The sequence below is a fragment of the Cygnus olor genome, chromosome 1, assembly GCF_009769625.2.
Source record: "Cygnus olor isolate bCygOlo1 chromosome 1, bCygOlo1.pri.v2, whole genome shotgun sequence".
In the NCBI taxonomy this organism is placed as follows: Eukaryota; Metazoa; Chordata; class Aves; order Anseriformes; family Anatidae; genus Cygnus; species Cygnus olor.
In genome coordinates, this window is record NC_049169.1 from 28,274,307 (window position 1) to 28,296,790 (window position 22,484).

The following is a 22,484-nucleotide window of genomic DNA, read 5'->3' on the forward strand; positions in this document are numbered from 1 at the left end:
TCTTCCTTAAAAGGAAGAAAGCTAAATATTCACCAACCTGATTGTAGTACACCCTGTTCAGATGATAAATACTAGTTTCAAAGTTAGCTGCAAAATATTAAAGACATGAAGTCACATCTTTGTCATATCACAATATCCATCTCCTCTAATTTGATATGTTTAGTTAGCTTGACCAAAATAATACAAAATACTATTAGGCTGTGAATTCAATTCAAGCACAGTAACATCTATGTATATTTCAATAAATGTAAACCAAAATTTAACTCAGTTTCTTCTCCAAGTATACAACAATGAATTGAAATTTTAGTCTGTTTCCCAATAGTGTAGTTACTTATAAAAATACATAATGACTGAAGTATACAGATTCTAGAACTAATTTTTTATTTTGTACGTGCTAATGCACTGACTCCTATACCTTACTCTTGAAAAGACTTTATATATTATTTATATTACAAGCAAGCAGCTATGAATTTTCAGCTTAAGAATATATACCTGGTATTTTCTTCTTCTGCAGAACCTTTACCAGATCTGTCATAATTCACTGAATTTTCATGCATGTAATGAAATCTATACATGTATGCATGGCTGTAGGACCAGAGCAACCACATGAACCAAAATATTACCAAAATATTACCTAGTTTCTACAGATGACTCAACCTCAGGAAAAGAAAAAGAAAACATAAGTTCCTTCAAAAATTAAACTCTGTACATTTGAATCGTGTAAAAAATCTAATGCAGTTTTAAGCATGGTTTTCCCCTTCAAATCACCACTGAAAACCTATCTCAGGTACACCATGACTGACAACAATTATCACTAAATAGCTGTTTTACAGACAGCATTAAAAATTCTGAGGCCCTGTTCCTAAGGGACAGTGATATTTGTCCAGTTCTTAGATGATAATGCCCACATCAAAAAAATTACCTCATTCTTTGCCAGATCCCATAATGCATTTTCCAGAAGAGAAAAGAAATCACTCTCCAAGACAGTTAACAAGCACCACTTACAAATACAAACCTAAAATAAAATCAGCTTTTTTAGGGAGGTTAACTCTAAAAGCAATCAAATAAACATCTATTTCATTTTGAAGATCCTGAATAGTTTTAGGAATTAGATTTGCTATTATTTCTTCATGTGCAGTTAGTTGTACTGAATGGCTTGCTATATTGCTTGCATTTTTTTTTTCTATTTAAGATGTTGCATTTTAAGATATTTAAGATGAACATTTAGCTGATTCACCACATGTACCATAGACTGATTTCAGGATAAGGTAACTTTGAGAGCATCCCAAAAATACAGATATTTTATTTTATTGTGTTTCTGGAAAACACAAGACAACAGTATCATGAAAATCAGTCTTTCAGAATTGCTTCAGATATGGTCAAATAAGAGACAATGTAGAAAAACGGCACAAATAAGTTGTTCTGGGAAATAATGGCAACCACATTTGGTTTCCTTACGTCTTAAAGAAATCCAAAGTAAACTACTGTTGAAGTTGCTACTTCTCTTGATAAAATTTGTTGTTTTTTTTTTCTATATATATGTAGTGGGTTTACGTGGCAAGGTTTTGGTAGCAAGGGGCCATAGGGGTGGCTTCTGTGAGAAGGATCTAGAAGCTGCCCCATGTTTGGTAAGGGCCCCACTGCTGACCAGAGCTGAGCCAATAAGTGAGGTTGTTTTGTGTCTCTGTGAGAGCATATTTAAGACAGGGAAAAAAAAACGCTGCGCCACACAGCAGCTGGGAGAGTGAGAGGAGTGAGGAACAGCCTTGCAGGCGCCAAGGTCAGTGAAGAAGGAGGGGGAGAGGTGCTCCAGGCGCCAGAGCAGAAGTCCCCTGCGGCCTGTGGTGAGGACCATGGTGAAGCAGGCTGTCCCCCTGCAGCCCATGGAGTACCACAGTGGAGCAGGGTTCCACCCTGCAGCCCGTGGAGGAGACCACGGTGGAGCAGGTGGACCTGCACCGATGGAGACTGCGGCCTGTGGAAGACCCCTGCCAGAGCAGATTCCGGGCCGGACCTGTAGCCCGTGGAGAGGAGCCCGCGCAGGAGCAGGTGACCTGGCAGGAGCTGCTGCCCGTGGGGGATCCAGGTTGGAGCAGTTCGCTCCTGAGGGATGGACCCCGTGATATGGACCCATATCTGGAGCAGTTCTTGAAGAGCTAATGCCTGTGGGCAGTCCACGTCGGATCAGTTCAGCAAGGACTGCATCCTGTGGGAGGGACGCCACAGCACAGGGGACGAGAGTGACCGAGAAAGGAGCGGTGGAGAAGAAGCGCTATAGACTGACCATAACCCCCATTCCTCGGTTCCCCTGCGCCACTTGGGGGGAGGAGTTGGAAGAGGGTGGATGGGGAAGAAGGTGCTTTTGGTTTCTTTCCTTTGTCTCCCACTTCTCTAGCTTGTTAGTAATAGGTAATAAATCTTACTATCTCCCTACGCTGAGTCTGTTTTGCCCGTCACGATAATTACTGTGCGATCTCCTTGTCCTTATCGCAACCCTTGAGCCCTTTTCATCGTATTTTTTCCCCATTCCTCTTTGAGGAGGGGGAGTGAGAGAGCGGTTGTGGTGGAGCTCGGCCGCCCACCCGAGTAAAACCACCGCAATATATCAATCTATATTGGAGAGTTTACAGGCAAGACCTGCAGTAATGCTTGATGACTTTCCAATTTAACTAGAAAAACCTGTGACAGATAGGAAAGATGTCCCAATGCAGAAATGAGCAGTGATTCTTTATCTTGGATCAGTCACCAGGGGAAAAAAAAAAAATGGAAACTCCACATATATAATTAAAATCTATTTAAATTCATGTTCTCTGTTGCCTCCTCCAAAAGACAGCACTTTCTGAGAACTTTATTTCATAGAATGCAGAAGAGGAAAGTGAAAGAACTAAAATGTGGATTAGGAAGGACTCATGATTCCTCCTGTCCCTCCTATAGAAAGTCACAGCTGCTGATGACTCTTTCATCCTGTTACATGTGCGATACAATGAATGAGAAGAGATTACCTTTAGGAGGATGGGAAACCCTATCTTGCTGGCACACCAGCCATTAAATTTTGCTTTTTAAGTGTGGAAATTCAAAGTCTGGGATGCTGTGAGAGCATTATGAGTTTGGCCAGACACATACAACCATCAGCATGGCAACAACAACAAAGAGAAAAGATCTCTCCAGAGCACAGCTGGTGCCAGTGCTCTGGATTATAAACACGACAGAGTAATTTTCCCTTTTAAAAATATGACCGAGACAGGAAAAACTGAGAATATCATTCACGTTTTCTTAGATTTATTCACAATCACATTGGAAATATGATTTTGACTAGCACCATCCCTGTCACTGCTCACATCGGCACAAATAACTGTGTATTCTGGCTACCAGTTAATCTGGAAATCTATCCTTACTATGTTTTTCCAGTCTGTCAACTCACTCCTGAAAGCCATTTTCAAATAGCTCATTCATAATTTATTTCAAAACCAGTATTTGTGAAACCTCACAAGCATCTCATCCTTAAGTACCAACAACAGTCTTTTATAATAAATTTCTTGAACTTAAAAAAATAAAATATAATTGGTCTAACACACACACATACAAACATAGTAATTTTGTTTAAACATAAATAATATATTCTTAAAAAGTGAATATATTTGGTATTGGCAAAATGAATATATTTGGTATCTAAACGACTGTGTTGTCAAGGTAGAAATCCAAGGTAGCTGCAAACATTGTTCATATACTTTTTAATATATTTGATCTTATTTAATCTGGTAACTCTAGGAGAGTTTTAAGTAATTTATTGTATTAAACTATCATTCGAGTGTCTTGCTTTCTTGAAACGGTCCAAGTCACAACTTGTGTGTACTGCTACTCCTAGTCACACACCCACTAGTGTGACTAAAAAGACCAATACTCATTGCCATCCAGGTAAATGAGTAAGAGGTATATATTATCTGTTGCAGCTTAACTTGCTTATTCTTATGGATGATCTTACTTCTAAAAATAATACGGACATACTACACTGCTCAGCTACAGAAATTCTTTATAAAAGAAAAATGTGAATATTTGGGTCTTGTTGACCATTATTCTAAATAGTTTGGCACAATAGCCTTAGCAGTTCATATCTTTAATGTACTGGATCACACATGCCTTTAGAAATGTCAGGGCTTATTTTAGCAACTTTACATGTAATATTCAAAATTATGTTACTTAGTAATTATTAAAACCTTTAAAAGTAGTAATCTATTTTGCATTATTTCATAATTATTTTCTCAAATAATAAACTCACCCTTAGTTAATCTTTAAGATCTTGCAATGCACTCTAGAAATAGTACCACATTGAATCTTTTTAAATTAAATTTTAAGGGACTGGTGATCCACATTTTCTTTTCCAACCGGACGCATGGAAGGCTTAGCCTTCTTTGTGGACATAGTTAATGCCAAGCCATTATCCAGCTGATGGATTAACTTGAATGATTCACTGCCATCGAATATTTCACACCTTGGTCATCGACATGATCATGACTAGTCTCTTAAAGGATCAGGAGCAATAAAGACGACAAAATCAGTATATCCATTGCTCTTAAATCAAATAAAAATAAATTAAAAGTCCACTGTTTGAGAAAAATAACAATTTAAACAATGGAAATTCCACTGAAATGTTTATAAGATTTTCAACAATTATAGTTTTGGTAAAAACCATTAAAAGATTAACACTGAGCCAGCAGACACCTTTTCCTGGTATATTGTGCATAAAAAGTATTCCCATCTGCTTCAATGCCTGGGCTTTTTCATGGGCTTAAACCTGTCAAATTATTCCATTTGATTTCAGAGAATTCTCATATGGCAATCTATTTTATTTACTTTATCTTCAATAAAATGGTTCAGTGAGCATTAGCAACTATGAGACACAAGTTTCAATCAGTCCTCTGGCAAAGGCGTCAATCTACATTAGACCTACTGTGCTGTGAGTTGCAGCCAGAAAGCTGGAGTAAGACAGGGCAACAGTGAATGAGTGAGCGAGACCTAATAAAGCAGCAGTGAAGAGAGTGAAAATTCTCCCTAGACGCTACCATACACTGCTTATATAATGTGTGTGCCTAGCTCAACACACCAGTAGCTCCTTAATAAAGCTGACAGCTAAAAAGGAGCTTCAGACTCCAACTTTATTTTACATGACAACTACAGTAATGGTTCTCTGTTCTCAAGCAGGCCACATTTAGAAACGTGTATCCAGTTCAGTTAAAAATTAAGAGTTCTCACCTCTCTTATTCATGTCACACAGAAAAAAAGAGGCATAAAATTATTAAGATGCACACTACCTCTCTCTCATGTCATACAATTACTTGAAAAAACATCAGATTTCAACTAGCTTTTCCTTAAAAAATTCCATGATAGAAACCACAAAATAATCAGCGTATTTGAGCAACAGCTCATTTCTGAAGATGATATCATTAAGGACTAATTCCAAGAAATGTGGGGCATCACTCCTAGATGCTGTGAAAATATCTCCCAAAGCTCAAACTTTGTAATAAGTGATGCAAGTTCATATTTGATATGGGCTGTAAAAAGCAGATTATTGTAATAGTGCTCTTCCCAGCAAATCAGACCATTAAGACTGTACTTAATGTTCAGCTGAATTGAAAAGCTGGCCAGTTTAAATCCATAGTTTGGTATTTTGTATAATCATAGCAAAAATTTACTACCTCCTAGTTCCAGGACACAAATTCAATTTTATCAACGTAAACTACTTTTTGACAGAAGTTACCTTCATTTTCATTGCATTCAGGCTCCCCCACATCAGTAATTTACAGCTATTCACAATCACCCCTCAAAGATCACTCAATATTCTACAATAAAGTGTCTCTGTCCTAATACAATTCCTTAAAAAAGTAAAATACTGTTTATGCTTCAGAGTCTTCCTGGTGGAAACTGGACTGAAGATAAAGCCATTCAGCCCCCATCCAGTCACTTTTGGGAAAGCAGATGTTGTATTTTCCTGTCAGCTGTATATCCTCCTCCACCTATGCCAGTATCAAGACTTACTTGCCTTCTGACTGGATGTGTGGAAGGCTTAGCCTTCTTCATGGACATAGCTAATGCCAATCCATTATTCAGCTAATGGAATGACTTGTATGATTTACTGGTATCTAATGTTTCACACCTTGGTCATCGACATGATCACCAGCAACGCGTCCTCCCATGGCTCTTAAGAGTTCAAGTTCAGCTGCAAGATAACTATATGAGTTATCTTTGTACTAATCTTACAATATTTTAATGCAAAATTATATTTTTGCCCTATGCAGAATAACCATTTAGAGAGAGACTGGATATTTGGTAGATAAACAACGTACATACATATACTGTAAGTGTACACAAGTCATGCTGTTTCAAATCTTATAGTATGAGAAAAAGCCAAGAATAAGCACATCTCCTTTTCCACAAATTGCCAAAACAGGACAGTAAAGCTAGATCAATTTAATAATAATTAATTATATAACTACAATTCAGTTCACTAACACAGAAAATACAGTAAATATTCCCATTTAGAAAACTACCTCAGCTTTTTTGTCAAAACCTAATTTAGTCTGAAAATCCAGAAGTAACTGGATTGCTAATAGTCCCCGAAAGTCCCCATTTAAGTCATCAGTCTAAAAATAGAACATTTTTTCATGGCTTCTGCATTTCTCCAATATGGATTTTTGTCTTGATTTCAGTTTTTCCAACTCTGAGTTTTCTCAAACTTCTTCCTAAACTAAGTCGTTTAACGAAAGGTGGAATAGAAAGCATACAGAAATCTTCTCGATGCTAATTAAAAAATTACTCATGAATGCAATTTTATTTTTATATATTTTTATCATTACTTTTACAACTGAATCCTAGTTTTCAGTCAGTGGAAAGACACTATGTCCTGCCATAAAACAAAAAAAAAATATCAACCCTATACGACATACTGAAGAACTAGCATTTAGAATTTACTACTATTTCCTCATGGACTACAAACACATTCCCTCTCCACTTTCACATATTGAAAGAAATAGAGACCAGTGCTAAAAAGGCCAAAAAAGATTTTGGCTTTCTTCACAAAAAGCATTTTTATAGATTGTATTTAACTTCAAGTTATGGAAAAAAAATAATGGAGGAAACAGAATAACTGTTACTTTCCTTCATGTGCCTTAAGTTCCAGACATATTGGAATTCAATAAAATGATACTGCCAAACTATTATAGATGCACAAGTCAGTGTTACTGCATTTCTGACATTATTTGGTACAGAACACAGTAAATTTCCAGAAAAACATTCTTAAAAAAAAAAAAAAAAAGCTCGTTGGCTCACCAGATTTCAATTACTACACTTTAATAAAATAACTATGCTTCTACCAAACCAAACTGTTTTCCAAAATACTACTACTTCATAGACACTGTCTATGAAGAATCTAGTATTACTAAGGACAAGTTACACCTCTCAGACATATATGTATAAATACATGATAGGAATCCAATCATACTTCCACTGCTAGCTAGAAAGCAAAGAATCTGACCTTTTTCACTGGTTTCTCCTCTGGGTAATGTAAGAAAAAAAAAAAACACTGTTTTGTAAATACATTGCTACATATTAACATATAACCATACACAAATTTCTATGCAATACCAGCATTGTCTACAGTTTCTCTGTACAGTGCTGTATATAGCCTTTGATTTACAACACTGCTAAAGTTAATATTGTATCTGTTTTCCTCTTTTTTTTTTTTTTTTTTTTTTTTTTTTGTAGTAGTAGTAGTAGTTCCACCAGAGTCATGCTGTACCCTTCAGGACTGTGCCTTAAGTCCTTGGAAGAAGGTGAAATTAAATTGGAAGAAATGAATTTTCCTTTCTTATTACCCAATGGGTAAAGAGAGCCACAGTGAAACACATATCAGGACTCTCTTGTTTGGTAGCACTTTGAAGTAGGTTAAGCAGGTCTGTGCTTCCTGCCAGATAGTGAAACTTTAGAGAACTTGTTATGAACATAGTTTCAGCACTAATTACTCTCACCATCATTAACTGCTCCTGGAACTATTTCTTTTTCTTACCTTCCAAGTCATCAGTCCATGAAGATGGCAATATTAATAATAAGGAGAATATAGGTGGTTTTGAATATTTCATAATGCCTTAGCAGTTGCCACACAGGGCACACAGGGAAATGATATGTCTTTACTACAGAAATAGTGGTGTACATAGAAGCAATTGAGCTTGCTTGCTATTAGGGTGAGTTAGTTTTCTGTACGTTGTTGAAACCTGCATCTAGAAGATTCAGTACCTGGCACCTGTTGAACAAATTTTGAAACTTATACATGACAATATTGCCTAAAATTTTGAATTTGAAAAATGATGGAAATATTCTCAAGGTATTTTCTACTCCTGTAGCAATAGCAAAATGTGAAAAATTACAACACCTACCATGTACATTAATTCTTTGTTGCAATAGCATGTGTGAAAAATCTGAAATAGATGCCGGTGTCTTCCTAAGCTCTTATCTTACACTAATCATTGGAGCAAGCAAAGTATTAAGTATTAATAGTACTAATAATAGTATTAATGTTATTATTAAGTGCAGGCGTGCCAAGTCCCAGGGTAGTACTATGTCCACAGTGATTCTTTACAGGCAGGTTCAGATAGTTAACACACACCATAGTTCAGACAAGATTTGAAATCATGGTCTTTAACATCATGGAACATTCCTGGTTCCCAATGGAACACGGGTAATTCCTGTTTCAGCAAACTAGGAATATACAAACACAGGGATTCGTTACTAATCTTACCTTGTAAGTGTTAAATTATTGTTAGAAAAATATGCAAATATAATCTAATAGAATTTTCTGAACAAATTATCATAATCTTAATGCAGCTGGTGTAACAAAACTGTACAGTGAGCCTTAACTCTAGTCACTGAAGATGCAAGAGTGACTTAAAGAGCAAAACTATAGCTGTGATCACTGTTATTTTCTTCCTACTAACTGTACTGAATTCCTTTCAAAGCAGAAGCCAACCAAGAAATTCCAGAAGTGTTACTGCAGAAAGACTCAGAGTAAATGCAATAGAGACTACATCCAATACAATATCTTTTATACCATACCTTTGTTCTTGATTCTTAAAGAATAATCTTGCTATTTTCCCTTTCTCCTTTCTATGTAGAAATACATATGGTATTGTTTTCCTAACTTAAAAAAGTGGAATACTACTGTAGGGTGGAGCTAAAATCTGACTTGTTATACTGAAGTTTTTTTCACTGCACTTCACCTCCTCCAAGGTTCCAGAGACCTTGGTGAGACAACATTTTCACTTGCTTTTCTGTGTCAGGCCCCAAAAACCAGGGAAAGCCTACATGGCTTCAATATTCTCTGTTATTAGTCAGAACACAAGTAGTCATATAGCTCAGTGAATCGGAGGAAGGAGAGATCAGCTATTTGAATATGGACTGATAAGCAAGAACAGCAATTCCTGGACAAAACAAAGTTGCAGAAGATAACGCTCAAATGATTTGCAATGTTTCATGTGTACTCACCTCCTTCTTCTGAACCTCAAGAAGACCTTAAACTTCAACCTTGAACTGGAGTGATGTCCAAAATCAATTCCAGTATCACCATCCTGAAAAGACGGAGAGGAATATTTACAGCTATTTAGATATCATTCAACAAAAGCAAAACAGGAAAGATCTTATCACATCCCCTAATTAGTTCCACTGTGCATCAGCTGATTCGTAAGTATTCTGAAAGAAAAAAATGAGCTATAATTTTCAATTTTTCTATTTTGACATAAATATTTTGGGTAAAAGACCGAGCGAGTTTAAAGAGAAAGATTCTCTTAACAAGTAGTCAGCTTAAAGAGTACCTTCACTATTCCACAAAGAAATATAATTGTTCATTGAGTCTCTGCCTTGCAGTAGAGGGACAGATAAGGCATCACTCAAAGTCTAGTCTTATTTTTTTAATTCTATTTTTATTATTCGCGCATCTGAAGACAAGCAAGTAGGAAGCTTCCCTGAAGTAGTTTGCTCTTGACAAAGAATTGCACATAGTATCAACCACCAATAAGTTCAGTCATGTGAAGGAAGGTACAGAAGCTGGGAGACAGCACAGCAATGAAATTTAAATCTGTATGTATTTTAGGGAGGCTGAAAGGACAAAAAGAAAAGAACAGCTTGAATGCTGAGATTATAAGATTGCATTAAAGGGAGAGGGTTGGACAAGGCAAAAGAAATAAAGACCATGCAGGTCTGTAGAAAGTTTCTCGACATTGCATCTATGCTACCAAATTAAGCAATGTCTGAGCACATTTCTGTTTGCTGAAATTATATGGCACAGACCAGCCTATATCTATGCTAGAATACTGACATACCCTCCAAAAATACAGGGCCGGCATTCAAGCTAAAGGAAATGGCCAAATGAATGTCTGAAAAATTTCATAGCATCATAGAATGGCTTGGGTTGGAAGGAATCTTAAAGATCACCTAGCTCCACCACCCCCTGCCATGGGCAAAGATGCCACCCACAAGATCAGGTTGCCCAGGGCCCCATCCAACCTGGTCCTGAACAGCTCCAGGGATGGAGCATCCACAACTTCTCTGGGCAATCTGTTCCAGGGCCTCACCATCCTCTGGGTAAAGAATTTCCTCCTAACATCTAATCAAAATCTCCCCTCTTTAACTTTAAACCCATTCTCCCTTGTCCTATCACTATCTGCCCATGTAAAAAGTCACTCTTCTTCCTTTTCATAGGCCCCCTTTACTAAAAGGCTGCAATGAGGTCTCCACGGAGCCTTCTCCAAGCTGACCATCCCCAGTTCTCTCTGCCTTTTTTCACAGAAGAGGTTCTCCAGCCCCCTGATCATCTTTGTAGCCCTCCTCTGGACTCACTCTAACAGCTCCTTCTCCATATCCTTCTTGTGCTGGGGGTCCCAGACCTGGATGCAGTACTCCAAGTGGGGCATCAGAAGGGCAGAGTAGAGTGGGACAATCACCTCCCTTGACCTGCTGGCCATGCCTCTGTTGATGCAGCCCAGGACATAGTTGGCCTTCTGGGCTGCAAGCACACATTGCTGGATCATGTCAAGCTTTTCATTCATCAGAACTCCAAGTCCTTCTCTGCAGGGCTGCTCTCAATGAGTTCTCCCAGTCTGTACTCCTGCCTGGGATTGCCCTGGCCCAGGTGCAGCACCTTGCACTTGGACTTCTTGAACCTCATTAGGTTCACGTGGGCCCACTTCTCAAGCTTGTCCAGGTCCCTTTGGATGGCATCCCTTCCTTCTGTATTGACTGCACCACTCTGTTTGGTATTGTCTATGAACTTGATGAGGGTGCATTCAATTCCACTTTCTATATCATTGATAAAGATACTAAACAGTACTGGTCCCAAGATGGACGCCTGAGGGACACCACTCGTCATCAGCCCTCACCTGGACATAGAGATGTTGACCACAATTCTCTGGATGTGGCCATCCAGCCAATTCCTCATCCACTGAATAGTCCACCCTTCAAATACGTATCTCCAATCTAGAGGTAAGGACATCATGTGGGACCATGTCAAAGGCCTTACAGAAATCCAGGTAGATGACATTGGTCAGTCTTCCCTTGTCAAAATTTCTGGAACACTGCTAGTTTGCAAAGAGTAAAAATGTGGCAGGGGCCTGGAAATATTTCCAATCATGGCTTAATTTACTAATATAGACATAGCCTTAGCACCTGAAACTCTGCAACTTCTGAAGTAGCCTCTCAACTGTGCCTCTTGGCAATTCTCCCTTGCTGACAAGGTCAGACAGAAGCAGACTAAAGAGTAAAATGAATATAGAATTTTATAAAGAGAAAACTGCTTTCCCACAGTTTAAAAAAAAAAAATCTGTGTTCCAACTGGCATTATTAATACACACTTTGTTACAAGATGTTTGGACATTTAAAAGAGTTCCAGTTCTAACTTCTTCCTTTGTTTGTAGAGCATAACAAAACCTGCTGGGAAGGTCGAAGTTCCTAGAAAACTGAAAGCTAGCTGGCAGCCTCTGTAGTAGAGCAGAGAACGACAGGCTGGAGGAATAAACACTACGTGAAACCTCTGCACAGCAGGACAGCACTGGGAAATGAGAACGAAATCTTATGAGCTCTTAATACAAAGAGAAAAAAGAAGAAAATGTTAAAAACAGGTAAGAATCCTAAGGCAAATAGGAGGAGGTGAAGATGGGTGGCAATTCTTAAAAGTTGCTGGAAAGTAAAATATGTGTCAATGAAACTTTGTGTGGCGGTCATGTAGTTATCCTACATCCAAAATGGCAATGTCCAACCAATTGAAAGCATTCACCTTGCTCTCCTGTTTTCTATTAAAACATTGTATATGTAGCTATGCCTCTGAATTTTCTTCTGCACTTGAAGTCTAGACAGAAATACAAATTATGCTTATTTCTCCAACAATATGTGTTGTCTGTTGATAGATGTTAGTATGTGGGCCTTGAACATCAGTATCTGTATTCTTTTTTTCCCTGTATTCCTTTACTCCAAAAATGTTTCAGATAATCAGATTTCTCAGTTTGGATCCTATTAAACATCACATTTTGCTTCATCCCAGAAAGAAAGCCAATACATGATAGTTATATGAAATCTTACATCAAAGCATGACCTATTTTGGTGAGATACAGACTTCTTGTAAGAAATTTTTGATAACATTTTATCATAATTATTCACTTACAAATAAGTCTTAATTTGAAAATAACCACACTGGCTAGTCTCAATCATTAATATTTTATCTTTGTTCTTTTTGAATTATCAGGATTTCTAGAATTTTCAAAAATCAACAAAGAATATTCACAGTAGGAAGGCATGCATATAGTACGTGTGACATATGTGCATCAGATAGATGGCAAGCCTTACTTACGAACTTTCTTTTTACCAGTATAAATCTTCACCTTTAGAAATGTATCATTTGACCTACACTTCATTTACATTACATTCCAGTGCAACTTACCTGATGAAGACAGCAGTCTCTTAAAACAATATTACTCCTGTTACAAACACTGATTAGTTTTCATTTTTGTTTGCAACCTAAAATATGGACCTGGATCATTCCAGTTATTTCAGGTTAGCAACAGAATATCTCTACCCTCCCTCCAACTAGGCCAGCATGTTCCATCCCTTTGACCACTGTTGAAGTAGACTACCATCTACTCCCACAGGAACACTTTCATCAAGTAAACAGCAGAATACAGTTGAACTGAAAGTCACCTGCATACCACCTGTCTTTGGCTTCTCATTCAAGTCCCTGAACTTTGAGTCAAACAAGGAAATACCACAAAGTTCTGTAATACCTGAGAAAGGAAAAGTGCATGGGTCAACAACTGAATAAATCTGATATGTAGATGTTCATTAGAAATATATACTTAGAACTCTACTCAAATTCTTCTCAAAATGATAAAATGTGCAACAATTATGATCATCCATCTACTATAGCTATAAGCTTTACAGGTGATAGTTCCTTGTTCACACACAGACACTGTTATACAGGTTGTATAGCATTTTGTCACAAGATATGCTGATGCTATATGATATCCTGCACTAGATTTTTTACATTGTTCATTATGAGTACAACTAACAGGATTTGGCTCTTATTTATATGAATCGTCACAGTTGTTTCAGAAATCACTAAAACATAACAAAATAATTCAAAATGAAATCCAAATTCATCTCTTGATGAAGATATTCCTTTGAAACTTAAATAAACAAATACAATGCCCACATGTTGTAAACAATTCCCTTTAACTCATTCATTTAATTACTGCATTCATCTCTTAGCTCATTTTACATTTAGATCATAAATTATTAGGATAAGCTTACCTGTTACATATTTGAACAGTCTCTACAACAACTTTTATTTATTTTTTTTTTTTAGATTACATGCTCATGTTCATTATCCTGGCTTGTCAGTGGCCTTTGGTACCTTTTGAAAATTTAAGTAACTCCACAGAAGTACACTAAAGCTCTTAAGCAGTTCTACTATTTGTTAGATAGCAGCCATTCTGAGATGTCTCTATTTCATGTCAGGCCTGCCCATGCACATTTTTTCTATAAAAAATGTTTCAAATTGTGCATTACTATTCTATGTGGGTAATTGTATAAAATATTTCAACTCAACAAAGCATTCAGGAGTATTCTAGAACATGGTTGAAGGTCACGTATATTAGATATATTTAGATATGCTTGCTGTTTTGAAGTAATACAAATAAGGCTAAAGACACAGCTGGTTTCAATGAAACAAGAATTACTTGTTAGAGACACTGACTATTATTTTAATACCATATATGTTCACTGGTATTCATACCTTCCACCTTTCAAACACATAGCCCTCCTGTGCAATTAAAAACAAAAGAACTCCTAATTTGTAATAGGACTTTGGAGCAAGTCTTAATTTGCATTATGTCAATTGGACATCCTGAATTTTATTTGAAAATACATCATTAACATATGTATATATTTTAGAAGTATGAAATAAAAATGTTTAAAGTTACTTAATAATCAGACTATATATATATATTCATATTTAAACTACTTCAAGACATTAGTTTACACTTTAAAAAAATACATTTTTAAAGAGTGTTATGTAGATCACAGCACTGCAAATAGGAAAAAAAAAAAAAGAAGTACTGCTTTTCTTCCTGAATCTAAGTATTGAGTTGGACAGGTTCCATGACTGGGAAACACTCAGAAGCTCATAACTAGATAAGCACTACTGGATGCCATTATAATTAACAAGAACATGCAAAATAAATTAATAGTTATGTTTTATAATCATTCCAAAGTTAAATGAGCCTACAAAAAGACCTTCATACTACTGTGATCTCATTAGTTAATTTTTACATGCCACTCTACATTAATACTTAGACAAATGAAGGCTAGGTTTTGTTATCATTGGGTCCAAACAGAAGCACTGTGGTTGTGGAAGCAAACAATCATTTTTTTACCTGGCACAGAGAAAATAATTAATTCCTGAACACTTCTCCTTGAGTTGTTAACCTCCTGCAACTTTCTCTTTTCCAAAATTTTAAACAAAAGCTATGTACTTACAGAATTTTACATTATACTCCATACCACTAAAATTAATCTTGAATTTTCAAAAATGGAATTCCCTAATCAAAATATCTATACGCAATTAATCACAACATCACGCAACACTGCAAAGAAATTGGTCAAGAAAAAATAATAAAAATTACACAAAACCATTAAAAATTTAGTATTTAATGCTTTGGGAATTGCGTAGTGACAGAAAAAAGGAAAAAAAAATATGACATGGACCAAATATATTGTGTACTTCTGAAATGTCCCAGTCACTCTGTAAATGATGTACAGGTTATACATAAAAGCTCATTTGGGTGTGGAGGGCTGGGAGGGGCTCAGTTGTTTTCTCCATTCATATCTTACTTATACTAAAAATTAATAGGACATTGATTACTTATTAAGACACAATGGAGAAAATGGAGACAGTACGAATAAACAGAAAGCCTGGAGCAGAATGAGGGCTACAAACGGGATCAAACTGATGAGCACAGAAGATAATGTGCATTTGGGGGCTATTACTGACACCTGCTGCTTGAAGCTGGGAGGTCTGGAAATGACCGAGAAACACTCATGAGCTGACTCAACTGTGAAGATGTGCAAGAGGTAAATGCAGTCCTAGGATGTCTCTGGAACAATACTTCCAGATAGGGAAATATTACTGGCGTCACACAATGTTCACTAATGAGACCTTGTTTAAGACCCTATGTATGGTTTTCACTAGTAGTATTCAAGACAGATGACCTGAAACTGAAGCTTGCCTAGCCAAGGGTATTGGGACAATCAGGGGAATGGATGGGTTGTTTTACAAGCAAAGGCTAGAAAAAGTAGGCTTGCTTGACTTAGCAAGGGAAAACCTGAGAGCATGTGTGTATATAGATATATATTTTTCCCTATGAAAGTCTCCTCTTCCCAAACCTTCACAGGAACATTGTCTGAATAGCTGGGTATACAGACTAAACAACCCCTGAGGCAGGTCTAACTTGCTTGACTTGTACTTACATGATAGATAACCCATGTTGACACTAATCTTTTAAGTATGCACGAGCCAATATCATATTCATGGAGATTTCTAAACTATTTATCCAACATGCGCAGATACTATGCCTTACTTTATCTTCAGGCATGTCTGTCTTCCTTCTGAAAACATATAATTTACTGTAAGACAGCTCAAAGAAGATCCACTTCCCACTTGTTGTTGAATTTTCTTATGCCTCTTATATTAAACTGCAGCAGCGTACAGTAATTGGGGGAGAAGAACATTAACAAAAACAAAAGCAAATAACTAGTCCAAAAGCATTTGAACTACAATACTAGTTTACTTATACCACAAACACAATGACACTGCAATTTTGTTTATTATTTATAGGATTCCAACTTTTCTGTTTCTCCCATTTTTCCATATGACATGATCAGAAGGGATTCAGGAACACTATCAGACGAGAATGTAAAAGCAACAACTTTAGAAAATATTATAAAAGAACACTGATGGTAAACATCATAGGTTTTCTTATGTATTTAATTTGTTCTTGTAGAGAGATGTGTGTACAGATTTAAAAATTAGCAAAACATAAAGTCAAAGAGCACCTTACCCTTCTGCCATGATGCATGCACCATTATCACAGACTCATTCACTAACACTAGGAGTGACCCAGGAGGTTGTAGTGTCCAAAGTCTTGCTTAAAAAATTGTCTGAATTTAGAGTTGGTCACTTAGGACATCAGCCAGACACATCTTCAAAACTTTCAAAAAAAGAGATTTTGCAACCTGATTTCTCTAGGAAACCTGTTCTGCTATGTAACTGTCATTTTAGTGAAAATATTTTCCCTTACATTGAGTCAAAGCCTCCACAAAGAACATCTCCACTCATTCCAACTCTTTTCTGTAGGGAAAGTCCCCTCCTCTTCTCTGCTTTTCTCTTCTGCAGAGCTTGCATCACTGAGCTCCCATCATTCAATTTGTCCTGCCACTTAGCAGTTATTCTAATGATGCTCTGCATGTGGAGCTTCTAGCCCCTGTTTATTCTCCATTCCCAAAAATCCCACCTAAACAAATATATTAAAAACTCATTAAAAAAAAAAAAAACTTTATCTCCACTCCCAAGAAATGCAGATGGAAACCCACCTAATCAACCAAATACACAAAAAAATCCATATATTGCAAGAAGACAGCTCCTGACCACCCCCTTACCCCCCACCAAATTGCTAAAAACCAGAAGGAAAACAGGAAAAAAATAAATAAAAATAAACCAAACAAACTATGAAAAATGGAAGAGAAAATAACAAATACAGAAAGGGTATAAGATAACTTATACAATTACAAATTCCTGCCAAAAAAGCCACCATGAAAATACAGATAACCATTCCACTAATTGCAAACATCTCCATCAGCTGACCGTTAGCAGCATTTGCTAAGTAGATGTTTCTCAGTTTGGCTGAACAGTGGGTTATTCCCTCATCAACATGGGGCTTCCATGGCCTTACCACGCGTTCAGTTTGGGCACCTCCAGGACTGCCTACGCTGCTTCTGAGGTTGGTTCAATACTGATCCAAACACCGAGGTCAGCTGCAGATAATCATTCCAAAATATGTCTGTGACATAATCAGATCCGTGCAGAGGTCCTTACCCTAACACCAACATCGGGTACGGCTTCATTTGTTGTGTCTTTTGGAAAGAGGAGACTGCTATGTCATTGATGGTGTATTCCTTCTCACAGCCCATGATGAGAGTAAGAGGCCTCTCTAGAGGATGCTGCTCTCACTTCTCTCAGTCATCCACTCCTCACTTCCCTACTTAGAGCCACACCAAACTGCAGAGAGAGAACTTGCACATACAGACCAGCCCTCCCCACCGAAGCAAATGCCTAATCCAGTCTTCAGCTATCCTGTATTTTCATACAGACCGCTTTAGAGGGTTAGACCAGATGACCTCCCTGTCCCTTTCAACTTCAACTACTCTGTGATTCTGTGATTCAGGTTCATCTCAGACACAGAGTCAGCTCATAAAAATATACAGATTTTGTACGAAAATAAGAGAACTGCTCTTGATTATCACATCCATCTGGAATTTGACAGTCTATTCATGTTAAACAACCAACACCTATTCCTTCAACTATAGCCAAAAGAGATGACATCAAGAAAGACAAAGAACATAAATATAACCCATATTCTGAACTAATCCCTAAAGAAACCTAAGAAACAGAGCACCTTCATAACACTGAAATGTCCCTACAAGTATGGTAGATAAAAATTAAGGCTGTTAGATATTTCTATCTGTCTTGTAAGAGTAAACCTCACATTGGGCTATGACCCAAAGTAAATTTCTAGCCACAGTCAATAAGTGCTTTGATGCAGATTGGAATTTATGTCCTTGACGGGGCAACAAAAGGAAAAAAAAATCAAAAAATCTACCACTATTTCAAAGAGGGTCACTGAATAAAAATGAGTACGCTTGTTAAAAGGAAGAAAAAAGACAGCTACAAGAGTCACATCTTCACAGATGGCACAGAGACTGATTAAAGACACCTTTTGCAAGCTCAAAAGAAATGCATGCAACCTATCAAAGAAGACTAAGGAAGTCCAGAGAAGAGAGCTGACTTGAACAAACAGGATAAAGGAGGCTATTAGGAAAAATATATATATATTAGAAAAGAAAGAAGGATGCTATTCTTCTAAAAACTTCAAGTTGTGTCCAAGTGAGGAAAAGAGAAAGAATGGTAGTGTCTGGCAGGCTTAAATGTAAATACACATTACGGTGTCAGAAAGCCACAGGGGCTGGCAGCTGCTTGTGTACTGAGGTCCAGGAGAGGTGGGGGCTGTCTACCGGGTGGGCAGGGCAGGATCTGGCCATCCCTGGACATGGAGCAGGGCAGGCCTGGGGGCAGCCAGATTTAACCCCAGCCCAGAGCATCAGGAGACTCCACAGGGACAGGCCAGGGTTAGGGGTCAGGATCAGGCCCAGTGAGGGGCCTGCCACACACAACCACCTGGGAGTCCCTGCCCATGGCTGGCATGTGTGTGGAAGGGGCCACACACACACACACACACACAAGGTTGCTTTTCCATCTGCTGATCGGAGAAGTTACTAGGCCAAACTCCCGTCTTACAGAGATACAGGAGATGTTCTGTCTTAAATTGAAATGCCGTTAGAGAAGACTAGAGCAAGAAGACAAACTGAGCTCTAAGAAATTGTTTCACTGGAGTTTATGCCATCAACAGCTCTAAAAGAACACGAGTATGAAATAACTGAACTTATAATAGCTGACAAATGGCATGAAAGACAATTGACGGTGAATATGAAATCAATCAAAAAAAAAATCTAGAGGAGATCCAAAAAACTACAGATCAGTACACATGAAGTTCACACCAGGGAACTCAGGAGAGACTACAACAAAGAATATGTTCATGTCAATATATATGGGGAAGAGTCAACATTCCAGAATGAAAAGGAAAGCCATGTCCCAAATGATCACAGCTTTTCAGAGAAGTCCCTCAAAAACAAGGAAGTGAGATCAAATTGTAAGCCATATATTTCCAAAAATCATTTTATAAGCTCTCTTACCCAAAGGCTCTAAAAAAAATGCATGGAAAAAAAAAAAGGGGCAGGGGGGAGGTCTTGCACTGCTTAAAATTATTAAAAGAATGGATATTAATATGAAGAATAAATGACAGTTTGCAGTGTGTCACAGAAGGAGATGAGCAATGGAGACCCAAGGCACCTATCTGTAAGAAGACTAGTGATATTCAGCATATTCAAAAATTACCTAGAAAGTGGAGTGAGCCATGATGTGACATTGTCTAACACTAAACCAAAGGCAGTGAAGATGAGGACAGACTGGGAATAACCGCAGAAAGAAAATATATTACTGAATGTGAAGTGATAAATAGGAGGCAATATCTAATAAGACGAAATGTACAATTACTTGACTGTGGGAACGATAAACTTCCAGCCAGGTCCAAACTTGTGTGGGATCTGCTGCTCCATCTGGGTCCGTATAAGTTTATGGGATTTGATGTGATTCATCCCAGGGTACTCAGAGAGCTGGTTGATGTCATTGCAAGACCTCTCTCTATTATTTTTCAACAGTCTTTGGAATCTGGACAGGTCCCAGTTGACTGGAAGCTGGCAAATGTTGTCCCAATTTTCAAGAAGGGTAAGAAAGAAGACCCTGGTCATTACAAGCCTATCAGTCTCTCTACAGTGCCTGGAAAAAATATGGAGAAGATTATTCCGGGAAATTTTGAAAAACACCTTGAAACAGTCATTGAAACACAGTCATTGGTCACAGCCAACATGGGGTCACAAGGGGAAAGTCCTGTTTAACGTACTTAATTTCCCTTTATGACAAGGTTACCCGGCCAGCTGACCAGGGGAAGCTATCTTCCCTTGATGTAATCTTTATGGATTTCAGCAAAGCTTTTGATACTGTTCCTCACAGTATCCTTCTGAACAAAATGTCCAGCACACAGATAGACAAATACATAATACAATGGTTGAGCAACTGACAGATGGATCGCGCTCAAGAGGTTATAGTAAATAGGGTTACATCAGGCTGGCAGCCAGTCACTAGTACAGTTTCCCAGGGCTCCATTTTAGGGCCAGTTCCCCTTAATGCTTTCATAAATAACTTGGATACAGGACGTGAAGGTATACTAAGTCTGCAAACTATATTGGGAGGAGCTGTTGACTCCCTTGAGCATAGAGAGGCCTTGCAGAGAGATCTTGACAAATCAGAGGGCTGGACAGTCACCAACCACAAGTACCAAATTCTGTGTCTGGGAAGGGGCAACACTGGTCGTACATACAGACTGGGGTCTGAGAGGCTGGAGAGCAGACCCACAGAAAGGGATCTGGGAGCTCTGGTTGATGCAAGTTGAATATGAGCCAGCAGTGTGCCCTGGCAGCCAAAAGGGCCAACTGTATCCTGGGGTGCATCAGGCACAGTGCTGCAAGCTGGCTGAGGAATGTGTTTGTCCTGCTCTGGGCTGGTGCAGTCTCACCTCGAGCACTGTGTGCAGTTCTGGGCACTACAATAAGGACATAAAACTGTTAGAGTGTGTCCAAAGGAGGGCTACAAAGATGGTGAAGGGTCTGGAGGGGAAGATGTTTGAGGAGCAGCTGAGCTCACTCAGCCTAGAGAAGAGGAGGCTAAGCGGAAGCCTCATGGAGGCCTGCAGCTTCCTCACAAGGAGAGCAGAGGGGCAGTCGCTGAGCTCTGCTCTCTGGGGACACTGACAGGACCTCAGGACACAAAGCTGTATCAGGGGCATGAAGGTGTATCAAGGGAGGTTCAGACTGGGTGCTGGGAAAAGTTTCTTCACCGAGAGGGTGGTCGGGCACTGGAACAGGCTCCCCACAGAAGTGGTCGCAGCACCAAGCCTGCTGGAGTTCAAGAGGCGTTTGGACATAGGGTCTGATTTTTAGGTGGTCCTGTGTGGAGCCAGGAGCTGGACTCAGTGATCCTTGTGGGTCCTTTCCAACTCAGGATATTCTATGATTCTGATTCTATGTCCATAGGGAAGAAACAATGCTAACTATGCAGTGATGGGCTTTGAACAATCTTAAAATGAGCATTGACAACTATAAATTATTTTCCTGTGAAAATCTCAGCTCCGTTTTCAGTAGCAGTTAAATGGAACAATAAAAAGTGCTAACAAAGCATTAAAAAAATCATCATCTAACGCAACATTGGCTAGAAGTTGGTACATAGTACGTAGTGTCTAGAACCTTCCCCTCCCTTAGCAAAAAGGATACAGCAGCCCTGTAGAAGAGACAGGGAAAAACAGAAAGAATAGTCAAAAGTACAGATGGCTTCTATACAGGCAATACCTAGATAGCCTACAACCCTACAGGTTGGAAAAGAGATGATTGAAGAGGATATGAAAAATGTCCAAAATTTGGTAACGGTACAGAGGAGGTGAGCATTCCAGCATAAGAATTAACAAACAAAGCTAACAGACACATGCTCAAAGCAAACAAACAAACAGAAGTGGTTTCTTACAAATCATATAGTTGAGCTCCAGAGCAGTAGAGATGCTGAAGTCCTTGATGGATCTAAGCTGGCTTGAGCATCAAACACAACTGTGGGCCACCCACCCATATGCTAAAAAGTGTCTTGTATTATTTTCTGTAGTATAAAATAATGACATGTTTCTTGCATGCAAAAGTTAAATGCGTTTAAAAAAAAAATGAAAGACTAGATAGAAATAAGTAGCTTCCTGGAGACCAAAAGGCACTAATAACTACAAATGGTAAGAGCTGTCTGAGAGAAGGAGAACTGGCACTGGTACGTCTCATTTTCAGGGACATCCAGGCATCAAGCTGTAGCTATGCCCAGTTCTCAAGAAGCTCATGTCCCACTCATGTCCTCCCTCATCTTTCATTGTGCCATCACTTACACAATGGGATCTATTTTCTTCCTGTAAATTAGA

General features: G+C 38.3%; 1 protein-coding gene across 3 annotated transcripts in view; it reads right to left on the reverse strand.

The window, feature by feature from the left end:
* FOXP2 (forkhead box P2) overlaps positions 1-22,484 on the reverse strand; it is a 439,155-nt gene that overhangs the window by 294,123 nt on the left and 122,548 nt on the right. For all 3 annotated transcript variants that reach the window (XM_040550418.1, XM_040550425.1, XM_040550454.1), the window contains one exon: positions 9,532-9,614. The gene's annotated coding sequence lies outside the window, so the exon portion shown is untranslated. The remainder of the gene's footprint in view (positions 1-9,531; positions 9,615-22,484) is intronic.